General features: G+C 37.2%; 1 protein-coding gene across 2 annotated transcripts in view; it reads right to left on the bottom strand.

Annotated features, from left to right (window-relative positions):
- pasha (microprocessor complex subunit partner of drosha) overlaps nucleotides 1–10419 on the bottom strand; it is a 366059-nt gene extending 355640 nt beyond the window's left edge. The window contains exon 1 of one of the 2 annotated variants that reach the window (XM_090391560.1): nucleotides 10284–10419. The gene's annotated coding sequence lies outside the window, so the exon portion shown is untranslated. The remainder of the gene's footprint in view (nucleotides 1–10283) is intronic. The other variant, XM_090391561.1, reaches the window with a different exon arrangement.
- Nucleotides 10420–24042: the final 13623 nt, after the last annotated feature.

Below are 24042 nucleotides of genomic sequence, written 5' to 3'. Positions count from 1 at the left end.
TTGTTTGCTGATGATGCAAAGTTGTGTAGTGCAATAAAAAATCAAGCTGATGTTGAAAGTTTGCAGGAGGATTTAAATAAGCTGGTAAAATGGGCAAAAGAAAATGGATGTCAGTTCAATGTGGAAAAGTGTAAAGTCATGCATTTTGGGATTAAAAGATTACCAGCTGTGTACTACATCGATGGAAAGGTACTCCAAGAGATTGATGAGGCTAGGGACTTAGGGGTATTGGTAGATAGGGAGATGAAGTTCAGAGGACACATTGCTAAGGTGTCCAAGATTGCACATAGGATTACTTGGTTGTTGAGGAACACACTGACATCCAGAGATAAAGAGGTTATTATTCCCCTTTATAAAGCATTGATACTTCCACATTTGGATTACTGTGCTCAGGTCTGGTCACCTGGATTCCTTGGAGATCAGGAGGCTGTGGAGAGGGTTCAGAGAAGAGTGACCAAGTTGGTGAGTGATATAAAAAATACTCCCTACATTGATAGATTGAGAGCTTGTGGATTGCAGAGATTGGTTGATAGGCGAAGAAGAGGTGATATGATAGAAACATTCAAATTACTAAAAGGTTTTTATAGGATTGATGCAGGGGAAATGTTTCAGCTGTGTGATAGTGATGGAAGAACAAGAGGTCATCTCTGGAAATTAAAGAAGAGTGTGGTTAACAAAGGTGTCAGAACAAGGTTTTTTGCCTGGAGGGTGGTGAATGAGTGGAATTCATTGCCTGACTTAGTTGTGAGCTCTTCGCCTGTAAATGAATTCAAGAAGAGATATGACAGATATTGTTTTGCTAGTTTGGGTCTCCCGCGATGAGTCTACTGACTCCATGGAGATACCCGTAATAATAATAATAATAATAATAATAATAATAATAATCAGTTGCTGCTATAATTCAAGGGGTATGTAGGAGAATATAGATGACATGCACTTGAAAATTAGCATATTGAGTACAGATCAAGTAATTATTGGGAATTTCAACTATGGGGACATAGATTAGATGGAGGAATGGTCTCAGGCAGGGAAGGAAATGGAATTTATACAGCTGTTGAGAGATAATTACCTGGGGGCAACATGTAATGGTGAGGACACAAGGTTCAAGAGTGCTGGATCTGATCACTGCATCAGAGAACTTAGCATTAGCCAATCTAGATATGCTGCCTATGATTGGAGAAAGCAATTATGTAGTTTTGAAATGGGAGACTGCCAGGCAAGCAGAAATTTCTGTTATGGGATATATGTGGATTTACAAAGCAGGTGATTATGGCAACCTGAGGAGTCAGCTTTTGGCAGTGCCATGGCATAAGAATTTGAAGGGAACAGATGTTGGTGGTGCATGGGAAGTGCCCAAAGAGTTGTTGAAAAAAGCAGTACAAGAAATGCATACCCAGAGTGAGAAGGATAAATTAGGTAGGAGTTAGATGGATGAATAGCTTCATTAAGCAGGAGCTGCACACAAAGAAAGGGTTGTGGATAGATAATAATGAAAAAGATGATCAGCAGGCTCACAAACAGTAAGGAAGGCCAAAGCTAATTATGAGAGAAGGCTAGCTGATGAGACAAAAAAAAATTCTAAAGAGTTCTTTCACTATGTGGCAAATAAAAGGAGGAATAACTATGGAAGAATGATGGAGAGGTAACAGAACCAAATGAAATACAGGTATCCCTTGCTTAACGAGGTTTTGCTTAAAGCAGGATTTGATTACTGCAGCAAAATTAATTGCGACAATCCCTTGATATATGCAGCAAGAGTTTTAATTAACACGCTTTTAAATTTACCAAGCAAACACATGTAAACCTCAAGGAATGTTTCCTGGCCGAAAGAAAGATAGTCGTGAACATGATGACGCAATTCCTCCCATTATAAGCTCCAATTGTTCTGCTGTATTTACAAATTACGTCGTTGTAAATTTTTTCGCAATCAAAAGAGAATTCCAATTAATGCCTATAATATCACATCCAAAGCTCTAAGCCTCTTTTCAAGACTTAAAGAGACTAAATATAAAGAAAACAATTCAAAATTTGCAGCTAGCAAAGGCTGGCTGGAAAATTTTAAGTTCAGGGCCGGGCTAAAGAATGTGAAAATAACAGGTGAAGTTGCAAGTGCACATGAAGACGATGCATCTACATTTCCTGCTGAGCTGCAGAAAATTATGAAAGAAAATTCTTAAGATCCTAGAACTTTTATATATCAAAAAGAGAAGCAGCACAGCCTGGCTATGAAGTATCAAAAGATCGCTTAACTTTTATATTTGGAGTAAATGCTAATGGAGATTTTAAATTGAAACCGCTGCTTGTCTATCAAATTCAGAAACCCAAGGGCTTTACAAGGATGTAACAAGAACTTTTTACCTGTAATTTGGTGAGCAAATCAGAAGTCTTGGGTTACCCAAAGCCTATTCGAAGATTGATTTAAGTCTTATTTTTGTCTGGCAGTTGAAGCTTATTGCAAGAGAAATAACTTAGCTTTCAGAGCTCTTTTACATTCAGATAATGCACCTGGTAATCCAAATTCTCTTAGTGATCTGTGTGAGAATGTGAAAGTTTTGTTTTATCCACCAAATACGTCATTGCTACAACCCATGGACATCACTGCAACTTTCAAAGCCTATTTTCTTAAAAAAGACATTCTCAAATGCAGTAGAAACAACAACAACGGGAGAAATTGCAATTACACTCCAAGAATTTTGGAAAAATTTTAACATTAAACACGCAATTGAAAACATTCATGATTCGTGGGAGCAAGTGTCTTCTAGCTGCATGAGAGCTGGTTGGAAAAACTTTTGGCAGAATGAGCTAATGACTTAGGTGGTTTTGAAAATCTTGTGATCAACACGATTGAAAAAATTGTTGCAATTGAAGACCTTGGTTTTGATGGTGTTGATGCAGAAGATGTTAAAGAATTATTGGATTTAAATTCAAAAGATTTCAGTGACGACACTCTTCTTAAAATCGAACAAGAAAGCGCATATGAAGACAACGAACAAATGGGATGTGAAGATGAGGTTTCAAAGGAGATAATCAACGATCTGGATGGAATACTCTTATTTCGCAGTTTGGAATCGATTAAGCAGCAAGTGATGGATATGGATCCAGATATTAATCGAAGAATGCTTGTTTGCTTAGGCCTACAGAGTCATTTTGCTTGCTATCGTAGAATTTATGCTGATAAGAAAAAAACTAGAACTGTTCAAACGACTCTTGATAACTTTTTTGATAAAAAATTGCAGTAACTAATGTAGGTATAAGCATTTATTAAACATTTACTTTACATTCAATTTTTTATCTTTCATAAAAGAGTACCACATAAAACAAATTATTAATACTGTAATCGATCATGGACGAATTATAATTTTTACCATTGATTATTATATTTGATTAATGCTATTTTGATATACGCGGTAACATTGAGAGATTAATTAATCATGTTAATCAAGGGATACCTATAGTTGAATTACTGGGTGAGCATTTTTCAGGGATATACCATCTGGTGGTGACATTACAATGCTAGTCTGACACTGATAACAGAATAGAGATCGAAGAAAATGAAGGTGCTTAAAATACTGCAGAACCTCAATATGAACATAGTCATAGGATTAGATCGCATATCTGCTTGTGTATTATAAGAATGTGCAAGGGTACAATGTACAATGATCAGCCACTCTGACCAAGCAGTTTAATTTAAGCCTCAAGTATTGAGAATGTGCCAATGGAATTGAAAGGTGGCAAGAAGGTTCCACTGCATAAAGGGAGGCTGAAAGATAGAAGTAACAAGTTATAGGCCAATCAGTATCTCAGGAGTGATGGTTAAGGTATTGAAAAACAGAATTCAGGACTGAGTAGATAGGAACATGATACTCTATAGGAGACACAGTTTTTTGAAGAATAGGTCTTGCCTTAGTAATATGCTTATTGTTTATAATAAAGTGACAAAGTTGGATAAGGGAAATGACATCTCAGTGATACTGCTAGACTTTGCAAAAACATTTGACAAGATTCCACACAGAACTAGGTTGCATAAATTGGAGCAAATGGGGGAATCGATATGAATCTGGTAACCTGAATTATAAGGATGGCTGATGGACAGATATGAAAGAGTGGTTTATGCAGGAGTTGAATCCAGGAGAAGGCAAATGACCAGTGGTGTACCACAGTATTTAGTATTTGGTCATCTGCTGTTTAATTTGTATATCAATGACATTGGAAATCATCTGACAAGATATATTTAGTTGTTTGTTGTTAATGCTAAACTGGAAAGAGTAGTGGTAAATGAAGGTAATGCAAAAATCCTGTAGGAAGATGGATTAGCCGTATGGGCAAAGGGAAATCTCTTCCTAAGGTAATTACTTTAGGAAGAGATCAGAAGCTATGTAATATAAAATGATGGAACTGAACTGCAAGAAACCAATGAGGCCAGGAATTTTATTTTATTTTTTTTTTTTTAGAAATCTGTTTTCACTTCTTACCATCGCCACCACTGAAGTTTACGAGGGCATATGAGAAGGTAACCAAAACAGAACATCACATTACATGGCTGTTGAAGAACACATTAACAAACAGGGATAGAGGTTATTGTTCCCCTATATATATAGCTTTAATAAGGCCATAAATGGACTCCTGCATTCTTTGGAGATGAAGTAACGTAAAGGATCAGGAGGAAAGGTGATTGTGATAGGTCTATAGAATGCTCCCTATTAAAAAAAGATTGATGGCCGTGAGCTTCAAAGACTAGCTGATAGGCAAAAATGAGGAGACATGATAGAAGCATTTAAGTTATTAAAAGGGGTTTTATAGGATTTACACTGACGACTTTAGTTTGCCGACTGTAGTAATTAATTTGAAAGACTATTAAATGAACCAAGCAGTGACAGAACCATACTAGAAAATTTTCAAAAGGAATGCAAAGAGGAGTACATATCAATACTTGAGATAGAAAAAGCTGTCAAAAACTTGAAATGTGGAAAGGCAGCTGGAGTAGATGATATTTGGGCAAAAATACTTAAGTATGGAGGTATAAAAGTTTTGCAGTGCCCACACTGCATAATTCATAGGGCCTGGACAGAAGGTCGAATTCCCAATGATTAGAGTAGAGCTCTCATAGTACCTCATCTATAAAAAAGGGGAATAAAGGTGAATGTGAGAATATATAGGAATTTCTCTATTGAGTGTTCCAGGTAAGATTTTGCAAGCACACTTGAAAAGAGGTTGAGAAAGATTGTGGAAGAAAAACTTGAACAAGCGAGGTTCAGGGCAAACAGCGGATCAGATTTTTATTTTAAAACAAATAGTTGAGAAATTGTGGGAATATGACAAGAATCTGTACTTAAGTTTTGTAGATCTGGAAAAGCATGCAAGGTGCCCAGAGAAAAGCTATTAAAAACATTATAATTATATGGGATCAATGGAACATTATACAGAGCAATCCATAGTCTATATTTAAGTTGTCAGTCAGCAGTTAGAATTTAAGGAAATACAGAAACATGGTATGATGTAAAATCAGGGGGTAAGACAAGTATGCACATTACCTTCACTCTTATTCATCATCTATATGGATCACATTGAGCTGGGTTAGAAATAAAGCACTTGATCTGTGGTCTGTAGTTTTGAGACTACAGACCACAGATATGAGAGTTCTGAGAAAAATTAGGAGAGTGAACCAATGGCATCAATGGTAGAATCATATTGAAAATGAAGATATTAAAAAGGAACTTAACATTATTAGCATTCAAGAATGTGTCAGCAGAGCTAATCTACGGTGGTATGGCCACTTAAATAGAATGGGCAAGGAAAGGTTAGCAAAACAGGTGTTTGTTGCTGAGATGGCAGGAAAGAGACCCAGAGGAAGACCAAGGTCTAGACCAGGAGTTGCAAACTGGAAGCCCACGGTGTCAGGTTTCAGGATCAAAATCAAATTAAGTAAGGACACGTAGATAAAAATCTTTATTTTTGTAAGTCAAAACTATATATTTAAATAATATTCTTAACACGTTCATTGCCAAGCTGAAATTTGGAATTTTGTGTGGTGGCCAAATTTTTTTTACTTGATAGTGACATCCACGCGATAACGCGTGATCGGCCGTTTGGTGAGAACTCGCATCACATGATATCGCGTGATTGGCAATGAACGTTTTAAAGTATGCATAAAATGTAATTGAACTTGTATTTTCTAAACTTATATTTTTAAAATTTAAAAATAAAAATGGTTATAAATTTAAATGGTGGTGTAACTGTTTATGTAAGGCGTAAAGGCCTGGCAACAAAAGGGCCTTTGTTAGAGCCTTTCTTTTTTTAGTTTATGTTTTGGTTCACAGAATAATATTAAATAAGGCCCGCATCTGATACACATCTAATTGACTGGTCCTTTATGCATTTGAGACCCCTGGTCTAGACGGATTGATTCAGTTAGAATTGCCTTGGAAGCACGAACTGTTAGATATGACAATATAGGAGTGCTTACAAGTAATAGATTAATTTGTAGGAAAATTGTGGATAGGAGATTAATAATAATGTAAACTTAATCATGTAGTGCTGTCATACAAGGGTGGTCTGAAAAGTTCTCGGCCTAATAATGACAAAACGAATTTATAATTTCAAAATTATTTTTGAAATTATAATCTCCCATAAGACTAATACTCTCCCATCAACATAATCTCCCATAAGACTAATACGTTTATTCCAGCGATGCTCCAGCGCCATTATCCCGTCCCTGTAGTGGTCCTCAGTAAGATCTGCAAAATACCCCTCTACAGCTGCAATCACCTCTTGATTCGAAGAAAAACGCTGACCAGCGGGGAAAAGTTTAGTTTTAGGAAGAGATAGAAGTCAGAGGGAGCCAAATCTGGGGAATAGAGTGGATGTTCCAACAATTCATAGTGCAGATCCCTTATTTTCCCATTGCCAAAACACCTTTGTGGGCACGTGCCTTGTCCTGATGAAAGATTTTTTTTTTTCTTCTGCAAACGGGTCTTTTCTCACAGATTTTTTCATCTAGTCTGGTTAAAAATCGGAATAATATTTCCCGGTTATTGTTACCCTTTTCAAGATAATTAATAAACAAAATGCCTTAAATGCCTATTAATAAACAAAATCCCAAAACACCGATGCCATGACCTTTCCTGATGGAACCAACCTTGTCTTCTTTGGTGCTGAACAACTGGCTTCTGTCCACTGTTTTGACTGCTGTTTGGATTTTGGCGTGTAATGGTGAATCCAAGTCTCATCCATAGTAATAAAGTGATGCACAAAATCAGTTTTATTTGCACTATTCAGAGATTTTCATGCAAGTGCGTTTTTGATCTGCTATGAGCAAGCACAGCACCCATCTTGAGCAAAGCTTTTTCATTTGCAATTCTTCATGCAAAATATATACTACACGTTCTTTTGAAATACCTATAGTCTCAGCAATTTTATGCACTTTGACTTGCCGGTCATCCAATACCATATTGCACACTTGATCAATGATTTCTGGTGTTGTTACACTTTTTGGACATCCTTCAGGTGGATTAACTTCAAGGCTGGTACGGCCATGTTTAAACTTGGCAGCCCATTTCTTAATTGTCGAAAACCAAGGAGAAGAGTGCTCGTAAACTTTTTTGAACTTCGAATGAATTTCTTTTGGCGTTAAACCTTCTTTTACAAAGAATTTTATAACTGCACAATACTCAGTTTTATCCATTTCAAGGGATACATACAACACTTTTGCTTCAGACAGCTGTATAAACAAACTACTTGATAGAATGACTTGCAATTTCACATGGATGCTTATGATATATGTACCAACTTAAGGGGGGAAAAAAAAATCTTGCCGATAGTGTTACCATCTATGGTTGAGGCCGGGAACTTTTCAGACCACCCTCATAGTAACCTGAACAGCTCTGGGGATATATACCAGGAAATTGATGATGATGATGACTTCTGTACATGGCAAGAAATGAGAGAACAAGGAGTCACCTTGTTTTCTCATTTGAGTTGCCAGAGGTGGCAGTAGTGCTTCATCAGTAAATGAGCTTAAGGAGATGTATGATAGATACTGTTTGAATCATGATTAGTGTGAATAATGGATTTCCCACGACACGTGGGAGATCCATTATTTGATCTACGTGGAGATGTGTGTTATTTTAATAATAATAATGAAATAATAGGCACTTATGTACAGACTGAGTTCAAAATGGCCTGTCTCAATGAGGAGACGAGAGAGAATTTACAATCTTAACTGGTACCCTTTACAGGCATGGTAAGGGACTCTTGATCATTCCACTGATGGTCTCATGATGACAGAGAAAAAGAAAAGAGCGAAAAGAGAATGCCATCCTAACTGGTTCTCTCTCTTTTTCTCTCTCTAGGCTTGGTGAGATCTTGTTCTACTGTTTCTTATCACTAAATAACTATGATGACAATCTCTCAGATTTTTGATCAAGTAAGATATCCATATTTATTCAGGTTGGAAAATATCAGAGCCGTGGCAGATTCAAAAAAATAGTCTCTCAGCTTTATATTTACATCTGTATAACAGTTTCTTCCCCACTAGATCCAACAGAGCATCAATGGCAGATTTGCAACTCCAAAGATTGTGGTATAGATATTGGACATTTTCTATGTTGATCTAGTGTAACCAAAACATTTCAATTTGAAAGAGCAAAAAATACTGTAGACATCAGGGTGATCTACATGCTAGAGGTGATCTTCTAGAGAATGAATAATGAGTGCAACCTTTTTGGGGGAGAGTAAGGCTTGAAAGGCAATTTAAATTTTATATCTTTGAAATTTTATCAGAGATATGGATTTATATCCATATGATGGCAATGGATTTTTTTGTGATACAGTTATGGAGTAGAAAGATGTTTTGTAAAAGAAGACATTTTCAGTGAGAGAGAGAGAGAAAAAAAAGAAAAAATTCTATTATACAGATGTAAATATAATCTGTGAAATCATTTTTAGAATTTTCCACGGCTCTACAACATTTTACTTAACCTGAATAAAAACTGCTACCTCACTACCAACAATCTGGGGCTTTCATCATGAGACCAATGATCAGGAGTTACTTACCATGCCTAAAGAGGGTGCCAGTTAAGACTGTAAACATCATTTTGAACTCAGTCAATGTTTACCTTCAATGCCTGAATTTGTAGTCTCATCCTTGTACCTATGAAAATGCCTTTATGACAAACAAAATATCAATTAATAATAATAAGTATTCCACAGACAATCACAAACATCCATGCCTAGAGGGAATCAAACCCACAACCTTTTGGCTGGAGAGCAGATATGCTAACCACTCGGCCAACCAGGCTGGCAATTAAATAAAGAAGTTTATTATCACTAAACATTTTTCCCCCACAACATTTTTCTTAAAGTAAGAGTGATAGCATCTAACTATCCATACCACCAAATTTAAAAATTACTTGACAGTTATATACCTAGAAGGTTGTGATTATATGGTAATAAATTAAGGTGTTTACATATTGATAAGAAAAAAAAGATTAGAAATCATACATTAAAATCGGTATCTAGTTACAACTATGTGAACAAATAAAATTAATACCAGATTTGACTGAAACATACAAATTTAGCAGAGAAAATCGGTAATTAAAGAAATGAAAGCTAATTAAAAATATCCAGAACAAAAGTTTTAGGGAAACTAGTAACAGCAGATTCCACCTACTGGAAAATATGTTTTTTTTATCGGTCCTACATGAGGTTAACACTCTAACAGATAACAGTGTTATCTGCTAACACTCCAAGATTCTAGCCTGATCAGTTTCTTCTAGCATAATCCCACCAATATAATACGACACTGGATTTGGTCGATTGATAGAGCCTCTGCTACTAATGGCTGTTAAGTAAGTTTGAGCGCGGTTAGTAGTTGGAAGGGGTCCAATCGTTCGATACTGTTGCCACACTCTCCCTCCATGAGTCTTTGGACTCCATGGAGGTGTCAAATAATAATAATAATAATAATATCTAATTACGCCAAAAGTGTTTTGCATTTACTGACATCCATTTTCCCATGCCCACAATTCCAGCCTATTCAAATCATTCTGCAAGTACTGCATATCAGCAGCATTCCTAATTACCCTACCTATCTTGGAATCATCAGCAAATAGCTGTATGTCGCATGTCAAACCCTTTCCAATATCATTATTGTACAGATTGAATAACAGTGGCTGATTCCTACGAGGTAAAATATGAAAATCATAATACTATACGTTAGCACATGCTAATAACAGTGCGTTAACAGATCATGAATGTTACTATATAAGTTCTCATCTAAACATTACCTGGAATTTCATTTAATTCCAAAATAAAGTTACAGATAAATTACAATGAAGCAATCATCACTAAAAATAAAATGATTTAATACCTCGATAATAACAAACACACAAATAAACTATACAAAATTACACACATCCCCGATAAAAAACACACTTGTAGAAATTATCTACAAAAAGTCAAACCATTCCACTATCCTCTAGCGGCAAGAAACCATGGGTGGGATCAAAATCGCCAATAAAATCGCCCGTATAGTATTTAATAAATTTATTAATTTAAATGCCTCATTATTATTATTATTATTATTATTTTGACACCTCCAGGGAGTCCAAAGACTCATCGAGGGAGAGTGTGCCGACAGCATCGAACGATTGGTCCCCTTCCAACTACTAACCGCGCTCAAACATACTTAACTGAGCCATTAGTAGCAGAGGCTCTACCAATCGACCAACCTTCGCCGGCATTTAATTGCCTCATATAAACTAATAGTGTGTAACAAGATACTGATTTAAGTTATCCCAAAGAGACTAATAGCATTTGTGAAGCTGGTTAAATTAAATCCATCTTATACGCTATTAGAATTTAACAATCTTATTAATTTAATTAGGCCTGTGTAGCTCAGTGGAAGTGGCGCTTGCTTCCTCTGCGTTTGGCCGCTTGAAGTTAGACCTAGGTTCTAGCTTAGTCGCTGACTGGAGGAACATTTCTAAGCCTATCTTCGACCAGTTCCCGAGTTAGTCGATCTCTGGCACAGGCAAGCGGATTTTTCCTCCCGGAAACTCCGGTTTTTCGTCCCGTAAACTCAAGAAAATCGTCCGTAGTACCCACATTATTTCAGACAGTGACATATCTTGTTAGGGTTCGGTACCAAGAGATGGCAGCACTTGTTTGCTAGCCTCTTCATCGGCGGCTGCTATAATTAATGATAGACATGGGCCAGCTATCTCTGATTGGCTACCGGTGGAGATTGAACTGCCCACTCAGTCTCCAAAAGCTAGATAGGGTATAAAGGTCTCGCCTACTCCCTATTAGGCAATAAAAGGTGTTAGTTGATTTTTTTGATTAATTTAATTGCCTCATTAGGGTACCCCCATATATCATAATTCAAAGAATACGGGTGTGTGGGGTGTAGCCAAGTGGATGTGGTGTTTGCAGTCTCGGCACTAAACCGCCGGAAGATAGACTTCCGTTCAAGTCTAGATGCAGACTAGAGGAACTTTTTCTAAGCCTTTTTTCCGACCGAGTTAGTCGATCTCTGGCATGGGCAAGCAGCATTTTACTCCAGGAAACTCGGGTTCTTCGTCCCGTAAACTCAAGGAAATTTACCACAGAACCCACAATACTTCAGACATTATTATTATTATTATTATTATTATTATTATTATTATTATTATTATTATTATTATTATTATTATTATTATTATTATTACGGGTGACTCCAAGGAGTCCTTAGACTCATCGAGGGAGGCCCTAAACATCATACCAAGAACCACTATTCGACATTCACACAATATATATCATACTTTGCCTTGAAATCATTCACTGTCATAGCACCCACAACAGACTCTGGCAGCTTATTCCACTTATTCACCACTCTAAAAGTAAAGAACAAAGCTCTAACACCCTTACTAACGAAACACTTGCCCAGCTTCCATGGATATCCCCTAGTCCTCTCACCACTAGTCCTGTTCTCAAAAATATCCTCTGGATTAATCCTATAGAAACCCTTCAGCAATTTGAATGTCTCAATCATATCTCCCCTTTTCCACCTATCAACCAATATCTGCAATCCACAAATCTTCACCCTGTACCCTTATCCAGTTCAGCCGTCACTGTGTTATAAAACAGAGCAAGCTATTGAGGAACGAACTCTGCCCTTCAAAAAAAACCATGCTGTATCCCCCCCCCCATACAGTATCTCATTTTCATCAATCTATTCTTGTATTTTTGCCTTAACTACTTTCTCCAAGATCTTGACTACGACTTCTGATATGCTGATCGGTCGGTAATTTGCAACCATAGTCTTGGATCCTCCTTTATGCAGTGGAACTATTTTCCCCTCTTTCCACGCCTTCGGGACTAAGCCAGACCTGAGACTCAGATTAAACAACACGGTCAAGGGCACTGATAATTCATTAGCCGCTTCATGCAAGACCCGTGCCGGTATACCATCCAATCCCACAGATGTATTCACATTACCGTTCTTTAATAGACTATTCACCTCCACTTCATTCATCACAATTCCCGTATGAACTAATGGTTCCTTCATTCTTTAAATGTCACCACCTGGATGATATATTCTTGAAAAGTGCTCGCCCAGTAATTCCACTATATAGACTGATTCAATGACCTCCGTACCATCAGCGTTCCTTAAAATCATTCTGCCATGTATAGTTTTTCTTTTACTAGCAGCATATTGAAAGAAATGTTTGGGATTCTCTTTAGCTTGCATGGCTAATTTCCTTTCATAATCCGTTTTCGCCTTTCTCACCACACTTGTTTCCCTTCTGGCCTGCGCTTTATGCCGTTCATGTGTCTGGATCGCCTTTCTCCTTAAATTCCTTCAACAGTTGTTTCTTTTTTTTGCAACTCACGCTTAATGGTGTTGTTCAATATTTAAACCCTACTTGATTTACTGTTCGGACTCTAGGTTACTGTCTGCCATAACCTCCTGCAAATGCTCCTTGACCACTTCCCATGCCCTATCAACATCCAGCCCTTGCAGTTTTACATGCCATGGCACTGAACCAAGCGATCTCCTAAGCTTGTCATACTTGCCAGCACGGTAATTTCACATATACCCTGTCTTAACCGAATATTTCACGCATTTACCACTTCCCAGGCCAAGACCCTATGATCACTCTCACCAATAGGTAGCAACATGGTCATATTCATTACAGTCAAATTCTCAGATGCTATTACCAGGTCAAGCACTCTCAAACTCCTAGTATTTTCAATTACATGCTGTTTCAGATAGTTATCCCTTAATAATTGAATAAAATCCATTTCCTTCCTCACACGTGTCCTCTCCTCCTTCATATCAATGTTATTATAGTTGAAATCCCCATAATAATTACCCTCCTTCCAATCATTTCATTAAGTTGCTTATGCATACTACCTCCACCATCTATTCCATCACCTGGTCTATAGCGGCACCCAACTATACATTTTGTTCCGTTAGGCTCTCGGAGCGAGCCTATGTAGCTCAGTGGATGTGGCGTTTTCACACCACGGCACTTGGCCGCACGAAGGAAGATTTGGTTTCGAGTCTAGTCGGCAACTAGAGGAAATTTTTCTAAGCCTTTTTTCGACCGGTTCCCGAGTTAGTCGATCTCTGGCACGGGCAAGCGGGTTTTTCCTCCCGGAAACTCGGGGTTTTCGTTCTGTAAACTCAAGAAAATCGATCCTAGAACCCACATTATTTCACACATTAAATATATTGTGTTAGGGTTAGGGACCACGAGATGGCGGCACATTTGAGCCGTCTCTCTTCACTGTGTGCCACTTAACTAGTGATAGTCTTGGGCCATCTATCTCTGATTGGTACCAGTGGAGATTGAACTGCGCACTCAGTCTCCAAAAGTTAAATATGGCTAAATGGCCTCGCCTACTCCCAGTATTTGGGATTAAAAAGGCGTTAGCTGTTTTTTTTTTTTTAATTCTCAATCTTACACCAAATACTGAAATGGGCTCCTTTCACTATCCTGCAATATAACTGCTATTCTTCTTGGTTGCAGTTCATCAGCTATCATCAATAACACTCCTTACCCCATTTTATTCTCTCTGTCCCTCCTGAACATCCTATGTTCTACACATTCTATCCCACTAACTATATCATCTTCCGTCAGCCAAGTTTCACTAATGTCAATAACCTGTGGCCAGGAAGAGACAACCAAGGCCAAAAACCAAGGGTGGCACTTGTTGAGTCGTCTCTTTATTGTGGGCTGTTTGAAATTGTGATAGCCTTTTGCAAGCGATCTCTGATTAGTTACTGGTCGAGATTGAACCATCTCACTCTCCAAAAGTTAGATAAGACAAAACGGCCTTGCCGACACTCTATACGGAAATAAAATAAGTTAGCTGATTAGCTGATGATGTGCGGGCAGAGCGGGAGTGCAAATGCCTAATGGATGAAAACAGACCAGTAAGTTCCAGCAATGTTAAGAAATGAATGAGTTAGAGTTTGGCCCCAATATAAATGGTCTGAAGACTAAACTGAAAATAAGAATATAACCATATAACACTTATAAGTCGGACTGCATTGTTTCGAATTAAGACTATGCCACTAGTTCGTTATGGCCTATTATATGCTTTCTAGTGTTTGTTACGGAAATAAAATCCAGAGTTGCGGACCGAAAAATCCTACCAGCGTTTATATGACTGGTTACTTCACCTTTATTTGAAAAGTTATGATAAGAAAATTTCCATTCATGGCATTCGAAACTAGGTCTTTTCAAAAAGATCGTTATCAATACTGATCATGGCTCGTACATTTAGAGATAAAGATATGGAGATTGAAAATTAACAGAGAGAGAGAGAGAGAGAGACTATGTCAATTTTTTTTACTTTTGATCAGAAAGAACAAGGAAAGATTAACTTAATGGAAACATTTCAGGTTTTCTGCTCCATCAGTGTTGCTAAATGAGCCATGGTAATTGCGGGTTAAAATGTGAAACTCTATGGACTCCTGGAAATTGAGAGTAGGAAGTGCGATACCACAAATTGGCAGTTTTAACCATCAACTCCATGATAACCTTCAAGAGATACACACATTCCATCATCTACAATAGTTAACATGAGCCCAACGGTCGATATGAAAAAAATTGGGGTCTGAAAGAGAGCATTGATATAACCATTTAAGAAGAGATGCATTAATGAAGATCTGTTGAATTCCAGTGAAAGATACACCGGATCCCCCATAACTGGCATCATATCATATAAAATATATTGATGCGCCACACACTTAAGAAGGACTATCACTGAGATATCACATCTCTGACAGAAAATTGGAAAAATCCATGAGCATCGTCATGCGTATCAAGAATTTAGGCCTAGCATGGCCTGTTCCGGCCTTAGAAGTCATCGTTGAATTGTTTGAGAGGACATTCTGGTTTCCTTTTTCCCAATGGCTTGTACTTCAAGGCTTGTTTTGGTAATCTTTCTGTTTTCATTCTTTGAACGTGTTCCATCCATTTATGTTTATATTTTATAATGATTTCTATTACTGGTTCTTGGTCTAATTCTTTCATAATTTCAACGTGGCTAAGTGTAAGGTGATGCACTTCGGGAGGATGAAATCGCATGCTGTTTACTATATTAACGGAACTGAACTGCAGGAAGTTGATGAGATAAGAGACTTGGGAGTTATTGTGGACAGAGAACTTAAGTTTAAAGGGCATATTGCTAAGATTGCCAAAACATCACATCAAATTACATGGTTGTTGAGGAACACACTAACAAGCAGGGATAGGGAAGTTATTATTCCACTCTATAAGGCATTAATAAGGCCGCATTTGGACTATTGTGCACAGATCTGGTCGCCAGGATTTCTTGGTGATGCGGAAGTGGTAGAAAGGATTCAGAGGAGGGTTACAAAGATTGTTGCAGGTCTGTGGGATGTTCCCTATGAGGATAGATTGATGATCTGTGGGCTCCAAAAACTAGCTGATAGACGTAGGAGAGGAGATATGATAGAGGTATTTAAATTGTTAAAGGGATTTTACAGGATTGATACTGATGATATTCTTAAGACCAATGCAGGATGTGAGAGAACGAGGGGTCATCCCTGGAGATTGTGTAAGAGTGTGGTTAACAAGGGTGTTAGGACTAGATTTTTTATTGGAGGGTTGTGAATGGGTGGAATGCTTTGCCAGAACTGGTTGTGAATGCTTCAACTGTGAATGAATTTAAGGAGAGGTATGACAGGTATTGTGTAAATAATGGTTAGTGTGTCAATGTCGGGTCTCCCGCGATGAGTCTTTTGACTCCATGGAGACACCGTTAAAATAATAATAATAATAATAATAATAATAATAATAATAATAATTTCTTCATTTCTTTTGTGATCAAATAGGGTATACTTTGCAGTTTTTCTCATAAACTTAATTTCTGCTGTTGTTAATCTTTGTTTGTCTTTTTGTTTTATTGTTCAGATTTTGCTTCCATACATTAAGACTGGTAGGGCTAATGTATTGTATACTTTTAGTATGGTTTATTTTTGAACTAGGTTTGGTTTAAATATAGAGTTAATTACACCTGTTATGTTTAAATATTTTGCAATTTTTACGTTTATATCTTTTTCATTGTGTTCATGTTTTCATATGTGATCATGTACCCTAGATAGTTAAATGAATTCACCTGTTCTAAGATCTTGTTATCTATTACTATTTTATTTCTTGCTGGATCTTGTCCGTTAAAGGCCATAGTATTTGATTTTTCTGTTGATATTATCATACCAGAATCTTTGGCTATCTTATTTAGATCTAAAATAGCTTTCTGTAAGTTATCTTCAGAATTTTTAATTATTATTTGGTCGTCGGAAAAGAGGAGAGTTTTTAAGTTCACTGTAGGAGAAAGTTTAATTCCTCGATGTAAATTTTTATTTCATTTAATTATTATTTCATTTAAGTAGATATTAAAAAGAGTTGCTGAGAGGGGACATTCCTGTTCGACCCCGTGGTTTATCTCTCTCGTATATGATAGCTCGTGATTTAATCTTATTTGTATTTCATTATTTTCATATATACTTGTGATAGCTTTTAGGATATTATTCGGTATTTGATTTTCTTTTAATATGATAAATAATATGTTTCTTTTAACTTTGTCAAATGCTTTTTCAAAGTCAATAAATGCAATATGTGTTTCTATATTGTATTCTCTTCTTTTATCTATTATTAATTTTAGGCAAAAGGCTGGGTCTATACATTATCATCCTTTTCTAAATCCATTCCGTACTTCTAAAATAAAGTTTTCGGAATATTTCATTAGTTTGCTATTTAAGATTCTGCTATATATTTTGTAACAGGAATTTAGTATACTGATACCTCTGTAGTTTTTAGCGTCATCTCTATTACCTTTTTTAAAGATAGGAATGACAATTGCTTTTTTCCATTCTATTGGGGGGGGGGGGGATACCAGTTGAATAAATTTTTTTTAAAAATAATAAGTGTCTTTCTTTGAATCTTGTTCCTGCGTATTTATATAGTTCTGAACCTATCTTATCTTCTCCAGGTCATTTTCCGTTTCTTGTTTCTTTCAGGTTGATTTCTAATTCTTCTTTGGTTATTTCCTTTTCATTTTCGTTAATTGCTTTCCAGTTGTCTTTTATAAAATATTTGTCTGTCCACAATTCTGTGTAGTAATTAGAAATAATCCGGTCTACTCTACGACCGTTCTCTTGCGAGTCGGAAAAATAAAAATTGCATGTGCAACCATCTCATTCTCACAAGATATGGTCGTACCAGGAATTTTTATTTTTCCTCCTTTATCTTTCATTTCTTTCTTTCCTTTTTTGAAACTAAACAACTCTAATATAGGGATCTCTGACTATTTTACCAATTACTCAGAATTATCTTTCTGCTTCAAGGAAAGATTTATTTCGTATTTGGGATTTATAAATATTTTAATGCTGCATTTATCATTATACTTCGTGCCAGCAGTATATCTTAATTTTATTCAGATTTCGTTCAGAAAACATTGTTCACTATTTTTTTTTATTCAATCCCATATTTTTATGAGTTTTGTAACATATCGAAAAGGTTTATAAAATACGAGAGGTTTCCGAAAAGTAAGGTAATACATCCCCCCCCTCCTGCATGTTTAATAATAGGAAGTTGAAATTATACACCAAGAAATAAGTGAATATGCACTAATTTTCTACAGAATATGCAAATTTATTGAAGCACTTGTCCCAACGATAGAGAGATTGATCAGTTATCAATGCCAGTACTGAAGAAATCCGTGCCCACACTCAGTATCCAAATTCACACAGCCTGCCGAACTTCCTCATTAGTAGTGAAATGCCTTCCGGAAAAGTGTTTTATGAAGGGGCCAAACAAATGGAAGTCTTGAGGCGCTAATTCTCAGCTCTACGAATGGGAGGTATGTGGCAATTTTCGAACGATTGCAGCGCGACTACTCATGCGTGATTTGCGCAGTGTATGGAGTAACGTTGTCGTGCACCAAAATCAGGCCGCCTTTTAGGAGTCCCGGATGTTTGCGTCGAATGTTAGCTCTCCGTTTGTCCAACATTGCAAAGCAAAGCTCGTCATTGATATTTCCTCACTGCGGCAAAAAGTACGCCAGTAGAACGCCTTCTTGATCCCATGAGTTTTGGAAAATGGGAGCATTTTTGGGACAGGAGATTGTGGACGTTTCCAGTTCATGTATTCCTGTTTGCTCTCTGGGCTAAAGAGATGAACCCACCTTTCGTCTCCTGTGACTGGGCAAGCGAGAATATTCTTATTTTTGTCTCTATATTGCAACAGATTTTATCGGCATGCATGCTGCTTTGTGCTCCTTTGAAAATTGCCGGGCCACAGAGAGGGAGCAATCTTTTTGAAAACCAAGGACATCGTGAAAATTTTCATAAACACTGGGCTTACTCAGGTTCACCACTTGGACAAATTCATGCAGTTATACTCGCTAGTCTTCAAGAACGGTACCTTTCATTAGCAAAATGTCCGTTTGTCCTGCTCGATGTAGGCCTGCTCGCCCAATGTCGATCTCCAATGTCACCCACCGCCTGCTTTAAATTCACCAAAAAAAACATCCCTGTTTTTTTGGAATCAACTTGTGGCCACACACAGCAGCCAGTTCACGGTGAATATCACTTGAAGAAAGTCATTTTTCATGCAAAATACGAAACTTCACTGATACCAGTTTTGTAGCACACTAGCACGGAAGCCGCCAAATTGCAACGGTAATTAGCTGTGAGGTGACAGTAGCACCCCACTTTGATCGCTATTTACCTATTCACTACGTAATATCTCATTCCCTTTCACCATTATTAAGAAAAAAAATTACATTACTTTTTCGGAAAAACCCCTCGTATTATTTTAATAAAATCAGCTGATGCCATTTATTCCGTTATAGGGAATAGCTGGGAAGGCCACCCCTAGGAATTTTATCACCGCATGCAGTAGCATATTTTGCCACCCCTTCTCCCTTATTTTTTCGTATAGCTGCCCCGTGCAGTAGCATATTTTGCTGTACCTTCTCCATTATTTATCGTATAGCTTAGGCGAACTTTGCCGCCCCAATAAAACTTGCAGTCCAATGCAAATGCACGTCTTGCACCGTCGGTAGAACCGGCCCTGTAGCTGGGTCGTTTTATACCTATCTAACTTTTGGAGACTTAATCAGACATGCAGGTTAGTATCATGTTTATAAAGTTACACAGCACTGGAAATCCTACATCCAGTGGTGTACCATCATGCAATTTGTAGTCGAATTTTCTAGAAATCCGGTGCTTATGCATATCCTTGGAAATTAAGCCCCTTTAGAAATATCATTAGAGTATTTCTTAAGCTATCAGAAGAACTCTTTCTTAGTTTTTTTTCTATTTTCGGATGGTTGTGGAGTTGTCAGTCTGTGATACAAGTGGAGTCTTTATGCACAAAAACTCGGTTTTTAAACCATGCTCTTCAAAGATCTACTATCGAATTCACACTCTTTGTTAAGGGGTGTTTATTATTCAAGAATAAATACCTCTTAAGGTTTGCACTACCAAATAGCTGCCTGTAAAAATAAAAATACTGATAACCTCGAGATGAATATTTCAGATGGCTGAAGAGTAAAAAACTGGCTTCCCAACAATCGTCAGAAGAAAATAGATGTAAAAGAGTCCCACCTACTCTAATTGGGAAGAGAGGCATTAAGGAAGTGTATCCTTTTCTTTCTTTTTTTTTAAAGTCATTTCCAGTAATCTGAGTATTGTAACAGTCAATAAACTATATTATTTTTTCTTGGAAGATCAGTGTGCTAACGTCTCCCCTCATATAAACCAACAATAGAACTGCTACTATAACTAAGATGAAAATCCAAACGGTTATTTTTTTTTTCTGGCGAAGTTGATAAATTAAGGGGATAAAAGTCCCTTATTGTTTTTCAGCCAGTATGCGAAACAGTTTCGCATACTGGCTGAAAAACAATAAGGGATTTTTATCCCCTTAATTTAATAGAACTCACACCTTTTCCAAATCAATATGAAGGTAATGGCTTGAGATCAGGTGATGGAACAAGTGCTTGGCTCAGTCTCACGAGAATTTCTTGCTCAAACACCTTAAGAATCTTCAAATATCAATGCATTCAATTATTGGTGGCAATCGAATCGGGTGTCCTATATTAGTAGTTTACAGCTAATCAATTTCTACTTACTCTAGTGTTCCATTCTCTTAAGAGGAAATAACTTCTCCTACATACGTGACACTTTCTTTTAATTATTGAACTAACTGTCTCACGTAACACTGCAACCAATGATTTCTTATTGGCCCCTTAATCGATTGCTGCCCTGTGACAGTTGCGTCTCAATAGCTCATTCGACTTCCCCTTTAGTTGCAAGGTGAGGTCGTACTAAAGCTAAAGAATGTGTTCCAGTTCAACTGTATTATGTTTTATTAGAAAAACAAACTTTTTCTTCATTCTTTTCGCATTGCTCACTTTAGTTAATTGTTCTGTGTTTTGAAGTGAGAATTCTCTACTAGAAGATGTTAGATGAAGGGACTATGTTCATAATAGAAAAACAGTATTATTCTTGTTGTTATTATTATTATTATTATTATTATTATTATTATTATTATTATTATTATTATTTGACACCTCCAGGGAGTCCAAAGACTCATCGAGGGAGAGTGTGCCAACAGCATCGAACAATTGGATCCCTTCCAACTACTAACCGCGCTCAAACTTACTTAACTGAGCCATTAGTAGCAGAGGCTCTACCAATCGACCTTGTTATTGGTTAACACACATCCAGTAAATCAGACACGCTATTATTCCTCATTGAGAGTAAGCGAGGCAGTTTATCCCATCCAACTTTCAGAGTCTGAGGCAGAAAGTTCAGTCTCTACCAGTAACCCATCAGAGATTGCTGACCAAAGTCTATCAGCAATTATAAACGACATTCATTGAAGGGAGGCAAAGTACCGCCGTCTTGTTTACTCTAATCCAAGCAGAGTATATTAGTCGTCTGAAATACTGCACGTCTACATTTGAATTTTTTTTTTTTTTTTTCAATTTACGAAACGAAAAACTCGAGGGTTCTGAAGTCAAAAATAGCTTACTCCTGCTCGAGATCGATTAACTATAGAACCGTATGAAGAAAGGATTCAAAAAGTTCCTCTGTTGGCTGAAGCGATGCTACCTTGCTTCAACCAACAGAGGAACGTTTTTAACACTTTCTTCGAACGGTTCCTGAGTTCTTCGTTCTCGCTTGTTATAATTGTAAACTTAGATTAAATCTATTATTATTATTATTATTATAATTGATAAAAAAATCTAACTTCAAATTTTAATCGGTGTTCAAATTTAAGATGTGTTTAGTGGGTATACAGAAGTTGATAAGTAATAGTTTTCTCCTTTCACGTTTCCGAGATCTACCAACTCGCGCCCAAGCCAAAGTAGAATTCCGAAAAAATATTCTGTATTGGGTGAAGATGGTCATGTTTGTAATGTTTGCTATAGCTATTGATATAAATGCTATTTCCATAGGGCTACCTCGACACATTACTCTTCCTTGAAGTATCAAAGAATAACAACTTTCTATGTGATAATGTCTCTTATACCCTGAAGGGAGCATATTATTATTATTATTATTATTCAGCACACATGTGCACCTGAATGTTATTCAAAGAAAGAGGTTTAATTGGACTCGTTATCATATCTCAACGTTCATTGTCACGTTTTTAATCAACGGAACGGTCAACACTTTTACGAATAAAGTGATGATTCGTCTTACTTTCTTAGCACCTTGGATAAAGTAATCAAGGAGTGCCAGGGGAACGGTCGTATTTTCAGGGAGCTCCCGAAAGCTAAGTACAATTTTGAATGGAAATTAGAATAAATGTTAAAAATCATAACGTAATATTGTCTAAATTTGGTAGCTTGTTGTGTCTGTGTGATTTTGGTGTAAATTCCGTAAATTAATTTAGTCTTTAACGATACGTTTCATATATTTGAATATGGCGCCAATGCGACGTAAGATAATGGCGTCCAAAAATACGACGCCATTGTTCAAAAACTGTAGTGTGAGAGAGTTTGTCCGGTGTGATGTGTGTGGAATGTATGCATTCCCGAATGAGTCTGGAGTATGGGTTGAAAGTGATAGTGGTGGGAGAATGTGTAGAAAGTGTATGCAAAGTGAGGAGTCGAAGTATGTGTCAGGTTGTGAGACAGTTATGGTTGAAGAAAGCCAGAATGCGAGTGAAAATAGTGGCTCGATAGGGAATTGCGGTGTACAAGATGGCAATGAGCGGTGATCTAAGAAAGAGTGAGAGCAATTATACAGAAAGAGAAAATGGTTTGAATGATAAAAAAAATGAGGAATTATTTGTAGGAAGTGAGATCGCTAGGCTGTGCGCAGTGATACAAGATGCGCAGCGGCAATTAGAGCACCTGCAAAACTCTTTCCAGAGTGATTCGGCTAACGGAAATAAACAGCGTGGGCGAGTTTCCGAAATGAAGGAGAGAGTATTGTATGGTGACTCGTTATTAAGAGGAGTAATAGATGGGAGTGTAACTAAATCGTACTTGCCGGGTGCGAAATTTAAGGATGTAAGTGAGAGCATTAGAGTGCAAAAACAGAGGGTGAAAGAAATAACAATTGTGGCTGGTACGAATGAATTGAAAGGTGATAAATTTTTTATGAGAGAGGACTTGAAAGTATTGTTAAAGGTAGCGAAAGAAAAGAGTGACAGAGTTAGAATGGTGAGTCTGTTACCGCGGTATGACAGAGAGGAGTTTAGAAGGAGGGCCATAATCGCAAATGATATTATGCGCAGGTTATGCGGACGGTGTGGTGTGGAATTTGTGGACGTGTGGAATGAGTTTGATGGGCGAAAGGACTTATACAAGATGGATGGACTGCATTTGAATGGACTTGGTGTGCGGAGACTGGAAAAGGTGTTGCTGAATGAAGTGAAAATGGATATGCAGAACCATGGAAACTAGAACTACCAAGGAGGGGGGGAAGTGGATATCCAGACATCAGTGAGACAGTTGAGTGTAAAAATGTATATAATGTACCTGAGCCAGCAATAAGGACAAAAAATGGGAATGGGATATTTAGAATAACACATCAAGATAGGGGTGGGACAAAGGGAACACTGCAATTCATGTATACTAATGCCAGGAGTATTAGGAACAAGAAGGAAGAATTTTTGGCCTTGATTGGCTCTTCCTGGCCACAGGTTATTGGCATTAGTGAAACATGACTGACGGAAGATGATATAGTTAGTGGGATAGAATGTGTAGGTTATAGTATGTTTAGGAGGGACAGAGAGAATAAAATTGGGGGAGGGGTGTTATTGATGATAGCTGATGAACTGCAGCCAATGAGAATTGAAGTATTGCAGGATAGTGAAAGGAGCTCATTTGAGGCTATTTGGTGTGAGATTGATACTGGCAGAATAAAATATACAGTTGGGTGCTGCTATAGACCAGGTGATGGAACAGATGGTGGAGATGGTATGCATAAACAAATTGATGAAATGAGTGGAAGGAGGGTAATTATTATGGGGGATTTCAACTATGGTAACATTGATTGGAAGG

This window comes from Typopeltis vanoorti, chromosome 4 (assembly GCF_054136105.1).
Source record: "Typopeltis vanoorti isolate ZY-2024b chromosome 4, IOZ_Tvanoo_1.0, whole genome shotgun sequence".
NCBI lineage: Eukaryota > Metazoa > Arthropoda > Arachnida > Uropygi > Thelyphonidae > Typopeltis > Typopeltis vanoorti.
This window is presented reverse-complemented; position numbering and strand designations above follow the sequence as displayed.